This window comes from Talpa occidentalis, unplaced genomic scaffold (assembly GCF_014898055.3).
Source record: "Talpa occidentalis isolate TD23 unplaced genomic scaffold, MPIMG_talOcc4v2.1 talOcc4.17, whole genome shotgun sequence".
Taxonomy (NCBI): domain Eukaryota; kingdom Metazoa; phylum Chordata; class Mammalia; order Eulipotyphla; family Talpidae; genus Talpa; species Talpa occidentalis.
In genome coordinates, this window is record NW_023601754.1 from 13,984,525 (window position 1) to 13,991,289 (window position 6,765).

The following is a 6,765-nucleotide window of genomic DNA, read 5'->3' on the forward strand; positions in this document are numbered from 1 at the left end:
GTGAACTTGGCACGGGCATTTGGCGCCGTGTGTGCTGCACGACTTCTGAAAATAATGCCTGGAGTCATGACAGGTGAGACCAGGCCATCCCTGCTCCTCAGGAACGCCAGGCCCTGTCCAGGAGGCGCGGGCAGGGCTGCATGGCCCTGGCCACACACACTGTGAAACTCCCAGCGTCACCCCTTGCCGGGCAGTGGCCCAGATCATCGCATTCACTGGGCATTTGAACAGGTCAGACAGCAAAGCCTCCAGGACGGCCCCCAGGGCCCCTGGAAGAGCCCAGAGACTCTGGCTCAGCCAGACTCCCTGTGGGGCTGGGGATGCTGAGGATGCCCCTTGGCCAGAGCGCTGGAGACACGCGGGGTGCGGCCACGCTGACTGGGCCGGACCCAGAACTCAGCCCCGGGACCCTAGAGGGGCAGACGCCGGGGGCAGGGGACAGCCGTGGCCGCACTGGCCTCACCAGAGGGTGCGCGGGCACAGAGCGCCTGCCGGGAGAGCCCTGACAGGCCCGGGGAGAAGCCTTTGTTCACAGTGACTGAGGAAACCTCTGTCCTGCAATAGGCAGAAGCAAATTCCTTTTGTGCCCATGGACTTTGCATGTGAAAGTCATTTTTAAAAAGCACCCTGTCTGCCTGCTGGCCGCGCCCCGTGTCTCCTCAGCCGCAAGCAGCCCCTGGGCCGGCCCTGCGCGTCCGCTTCTCTCTCGACGGTCATCTTCCTGCCCTCCCTCCTCCTCCTGCTCCTCGGTTGGGGCGCCACACGCTGACCCGGGTTCTCAGCCCTCCAGATGCTCAGTCCTGGCACTGAGGAGTGACAAGTTCATAAATGCAGTTTGTCATTTCTAGAACATTCTTCTCTAGCAGAATTTGTAAGGAGGGACACAGGCTTCGGAGCAGTGGCGAGAACCTGCTCCTCTTCCACAGCCGGGAGCCAGCGCCAATAAAGCTGATTTCAACAGGTTTCCGTGTCTTCATGCCCCCCCCCATCTGTCTTCCCCCCCCCCGCCCCCCATCTATCTCCATCTGTCTTCCGCCCCCCCGCCCCCATCTGTCTTCCGCCCCCCCCCGCCCCCGCCCCCCCCGCCCCCCCATCTGTCTTCCGCCCCCGCCCCCATCTGTCTTCCGCCCCCCCCGCCCCCATCTGTCTTCCGCCCCCCCGCCCATCTGTCTTCCGCCCCCCCGCCCCCCATCTGTCTTCCGCCCCCGCCCCCCCGCCCAATCTGTCTTCCGCCCCCCCGCCCCCCCCGCCCATCTGTCTTCCGCCCCCGCCCCCCATCTGTCTTCCGCCCCGCCCCCATCTGTCTTCCGCCCCGCCCCATCTGTCTTCCGCCCCCCCCCGCCCCCATCTTCTCCGCCCCCCCACGCCCCCCATCTGTCTTCCGCCCCCCCGCCCCCCCATCTGTCTTCGCCCGCCCCGCCCCCCGCCCATCTGTCTTCCGCCCCCCCGCCCCCATCTGTCTTCCGCCCCCCCGCCCCCATCTTCCTCTCGCGCCCCCCCGCCCGCCCGATCTGTTCGCGCCCCCCCCCCCCATCTGTCTTCCGCCCCCCCCCGCCCCCCATCTGTCTTCCGCCCCCCCCGCCATCTGTCTTCCGCCCCCCCCCGCCCCATCTGTTCCGCCCCCCCCCGCCCCATCTGTCTTCCCGCCCCACCCCGCCCCCATCTGTCTTCCGCCCCCCCCCGCCCCCGCCCATCGCTGTCTTCCGCCCCCGCCCCCCCGCCCATCTGTCTTCCGCCCCCCCCCCCCGCCCCCGCCCATCTGTCTTCCGCGCCCCCCGCCCCCCCGCCCATCTGTCTTCCGCCCCCCCCGCCCCCCATCTGTCTTCCGCCCCCCCCCGCCCCCTCTGTTTCCGCCCCCCCCGCCCCCCTGTCTTCCGCCCCCCCATCTGTCTTCCGCCCCCCCCCGCCCCCCATGTCTTCCGCCCCCCCGCCCCCCCATCTGTCTTCCGCCCCCCGCCCCATCTGTCTTCCGCCCCCCCGCCCCCATCTGTCTTTCGCCCCCCCATCTGTCTGTCCGCCCCATCTGTCTTCCGCCCCCCCGCCCCCCATCTGTTTCCGCCCCCCAATCTGTGTCTTCCTGCCCCCCCCCAATCTGTGTCTTCCTGCCCCCACCACCCCCCAATCTGTGTCTTCCTGCCCCACCCCCAATCTGTTTTTCTTCCTGCCCCCCCAAACCCCCCACCCCCCCCCCATCTGTCTTCCTGCCCTCCTCTCCATTCTCCCTCATCTCAGAGCAGGGAGCAGAAGAGGCAGAGGGGCGGAAATACACTGCTGAGGGGTGCAGTGGGCATGATGGGAGAGGTCTGCGCGCCATGTGGGAATCTCCCTGGCCAGCTGGGGATCGAACCGGCGCTGCAGAGGCTGTGGTCAGCTTCGCAGCCCAGCGCTCAACCGCTGCGCCACCGGGGAGGCCCCGCATTCGCTCGGTTTTTTCTACTGCTCTTTATTCTCCTTGCCCTGCTCTTCCTGTCGCTCCTCTCTCCTCGTTTCTCCCCCCCCACCTTTTTTTAACAATTTTTTATTTTATACATTTTTTTTAACCTCATTCATTTTTGCACAATATATGCATTTTTATTTTTATTTTCCCCATACAATTGCACCCCTCCTATTGGGACCCCAAGCCCTCCTTTCCTTTGCCGACTGCCACCAGCTCTCCCAAGAGGGGGGCGAGGGGTTGGGGTGTCCTCAGAGGAGCCTCTCTCATCACCACGGGGAAGAAAAACAATTTGCCTTTGCCACAGGAACCTGAGCGCCTGCAGGGCCCCCCCCGAGATGGCTCAGCTCATGCACGCGACGGGTGGACTTCGGGGGCCGCTGCCCTCAGCAACCTTCGGGAAGTTGTTCCTCGGCAAACCCCTGTCATCACTGGGGCTCACCCAGGCCTCCGGAGGCCGCAAGGCCACAGCCAAGGGAGGGGCTCAAGAGGCACCTTTGCTGCCCGGGGCTCCTGAGCACTGGGGCGGGGGCTCTGGGGAGTCCACACCTGCACCAGGACTGTTGGGAGGGAAAACGAGGCATATTAAAGACTGAACGTTTGAGCAAAAACCAAATCCATTCCAGAAGTGGATGGGACCCTCCACGGACCAGAGTTCGGGGACAGACTCTGCTGGAGAAGAGGCGGGACCCCAGGACCCCTGCAGGGGTCCTTGGGGAGCAGGAGTCGCTGCAGCTACACCTGTGGGGCAGGGCCCGGAGCTGCCGCCCCTCTGCCGGGACTCACCTGCCAGGACGCAGGGAGGTGCTGGTGTCACCTGTTCAGTGTCCAAGTGAGGGGACACACATTAGCTGTGTGCTATGTGTCAAGTGTGTGATTATGCACTCACATCATGCTGAATAATAAAAGCCTGGAAACTGAAAAGTGGAGCCCTTGAAAGTATAGCTTGAGCCCGAGCAGAGTTCATCACGCCAAGGGAGGCTGCCCCCAGACTTCAGGAAGGGGCAGTTTGAGTAAACTATTTTTTTTTTTTTTTTTTTTTGTACAGCTCGCAGGGAGCAGGCAAAGCCCAGAGATGCCCCCCGGTTGCCGCAGGTGCAGCCAGCAGCCCGGCCTGCCATCCTCGTGAGGCGCCGCAGACACAACAAAAGAAAAATGTTCCCCAATAAAAGAATGAATAGCACCAAATCAGTGTTGCTGTCGTGACTGAGCTCGTCAAGAAGAGAGCCAGGGCCCCAGTTTTACATCTACTGGCCAGAGCACCCGAACCAGTGCGCGTGGCTCACACGCAGCTGAGCACGTGGAGGCTCAGCTGGGAGGGGCTGCATGGGAGAGCATGGAGGGTCTGCGTGGGAGAGGAGAGGAGAAGCTGCATGAGGCAGCTCAGAGTTCAGAGAAGGGGCCCTCACCCGCTCGCTGAGCCGTGGCTCCAGGCTGGGCAACGTCAGAGATGTAGGTCTAACTCTCAGCTCTTGCTGAGTCACAACAAACTTTGGGGTGGAGCAGTAGGGGCTGTTTTCCCCCATCTTGAATCTGCATAAAAATGCTTACAGACACTGGTGAAAGAATGCAAGTTTGAAAGTGGCTTGGAGGCTAGAAGGTGCAGGGTGTGAATTTCCTCTGGCCCGGTGGTAGCTGCAGTGACAGCACCTCTCAGGGTGATTTTGAAGGTCCAGTGGGCTCCTCGTGCGGCAATGTGCTGCAGGCCTCACATGTGCTGACTTCCAGGTTAGGGTTCCATATATTATGGGTATTTCTCCTCTTTCCACTATCTTCTTAGTTATCCTTTGGGTAAAGCTAAGAGAGAGTGGACAAATGTAGAAATGAAAAAAGCAGTAAGGCCTGCGAGTATTCCCATGGCCTGGGATGTGGCTGATACACGTGTGGATGGTAGACCTGGTTAGTTTTGGAGGAGCAGAATCTGGCCTACTTACCTGGGCAGAGAGTTGTTCTCCAGGCTAACCCAATGGACAGGTGACCCAACAGCCTGGAGAGAGGGGTGGGTGAGCACCAGGCCGCAGGGCAGGCTCCTCGCCAGCGTTATCTGCCAGTCCCAACAGCAGTTTTGGGGTGATGCTGTCTCCATTTTCTCTGAACGACAGGATCTTGTCATCCCTAGGAGGTTTGAAGAGACCAGATTTCAATCTAGAAATAAACGACACACCCCTTCCATGAGTCTGCCTGCTGCTTGCTTCAGCTATTCCCAGTGTTCATTTGATGTGGCTACTTGATACAGAAACGGTCACGTGATGTTTATTTTCTCACTTGCTTTTTGATTTGTTTATCAACTGAGCACACACACGTTATACACACTACACGTTCATAGCTTACAATGAACATCTTTTCAATGGAAAAACCCAAGCAGCGGCACCTCCCTCTAACTTAATAAGCCGAAAATTGCTAAAATTGTTGCAAGCACAATTTAAACACTGCTGTTGGTTTTTGAAAAAGAATACCCACCACTTCCATTTCTTACAGTATAAACAGTGTGCATACAAATTTTAGTTATTGATTCTTCTTGAAAATTCTATTGTCATAATCTGGTGGGTATGATTACTGCCGACGTTTTAAGTAGGCATTATGATTTACTAGAATTTGAATTCTTAAATGTGCTCCAAAACCCTGCACAGTGTCCTCTGGGCAAATAACAGTATGTGCTGCAGATGGAAGGGGGGAAGAGAAAAGCTATTAGTGGTAAGAGTTGATGGCCTTTTCAATCCTTCACACATCAGTGAAAGAATAGATTTCTTAGTCCTGGAAAGCATAGTGCCTACTTGCATTTATAGATTTTTGATTAAATTCAAACTTCATATTTCACTTAAAACTTGTACAATTAAATGCTTTTGCAAATATACAATCTGCATGAATTAAGTAAATCTCATTCATTTTTTCCTGTTGACCTTTGAAATGACCTTATTCTAGAACATTACGTGTTATCGACTTTTGAAATGGCAGCCAACGAACAAGTTCCTCAAAAAATCAATTCAATTGATTTCCATTCATGCAGATGGGTTAAGTTTTATACTGGTTGATGGTTTTTTTCTTCCCGAGTAGATTAGAGTCAAACTGAAGTACAATTTTCTACATTCTGCCAAACCCCAAGTTTGTCTCAGAATATTCCTGAACAAACAAGATGTATAGATTGGTATTTCCTTCATGTTCTTATAAAGATAATACTATTCATATGAGACAGAACTGAAATCAAGTCGAATACCCCAGTCTTTATATCCTGATGACTTAGAAATGCATATATTTCTACCCTAGACTGTTGCACTAAGCAGCAAAATTGTTTATTAAATTCTTACCTCTGTCCAAGGGATTCCACTGTCACCACCGAGGCAACGTATCCATTCTCTTGTCATTGTGCCCTAAGTCTTGAGGCTGATGTCCTGTGTCTAGTGAGTGGCTTCGTTACTCACCTCTTCATCTAATCTCAGCTCTTGGGAGGACCGGAGATCGCTCTTACTCTACCCCAGCTCTATCCTCCAACCTCAACATTGCGTTTCGAGTGCAGTCCTGTCAATTCTAACCCCGGAGGTAACTATTCCAAACTATGGCCCCCACAGCTCCCCATCTGGATGACTGATAAATGTATTCCTGTCCCTAATCCTATTTGCCGACTTTTTGTCAGATAGTCTTGGAACAGGAACCTGGTTACCACTCCAGCTTAGGACTTCTGACTGGGTTCCATTACAATTCAGAAAGATATCTGAGGATTAAAACAAGAAACACGCTATTAAATTCCAACTGCAAGGCCACACTGACCTCACTTTCCTCTGTTTTGAAATGCTAAGAGTTCATGTAATTAACTTTAAGGATTATGTTTCCCAAATCTCACCATGTCGCCATTCCTGGCCCCAGACACCCTGTCTTCCTGCAGCCACACACTGCCTTCGCCCCTTAGCCACGATAGGGTAACAGTCTGTAGCGAACACGATGTGGCCACCACACCACCAGCTCATCACAAAGACAATCCACCATGGTGGGGCTGGGTGCTGATTTTATGCCCTAGGGCGTGATGTACAGACGGCCCCGCAGGACAGATGCCAAGGACCTGACTGAGGCTCTGCCCACATTGGTGCCCTCTCCAGTGTCCTTTCTGGTCACCGTCCTACATCATCACTACCTGGGTGTCACAACAGGTGCTGACTGTTAATAAGAGAGAAGCTGAGGCCATCTGTGATGTCTGTCTCTTGAAAATCTGTCTCTGAACTCCAAGAAGAGCACGGACACCGTGTCCCCATCATCCCAGCCTGTGTCCCCTGGGATCAAGTCAACTCAAACCTCTGCTGGCACAGCACATAGTGGAGAAAAGCCAACACTGCGGGACA

The 6,765-nt window shown here is 55.7% G+C and overlaps 1 long non-coding RNA gene across 1 annotated transcript; it reads right to left on the reverse strand.

Moving 5' to 3' along the window:
* Positions 1-3,503: 3,503 nt before the first annotated feature.
* Positions 3,504-6,129, reverse strand: LOC119249097 (uncharacterized). The gene is made up of 3 exons (XR_005126061.2): positions 5,740-6,129; positions 4,369-4,549; positions 3,504-4,231 (listed from the first exon to the last, which is right to left on the reverse strand). It is a non-coding gene; the product is annotated as an uncharacterized LOC119249097 (long non-coding RNA).
* Between the last annotated feature and the right edge of the window lie 636 nt (positions 6,130-6,765).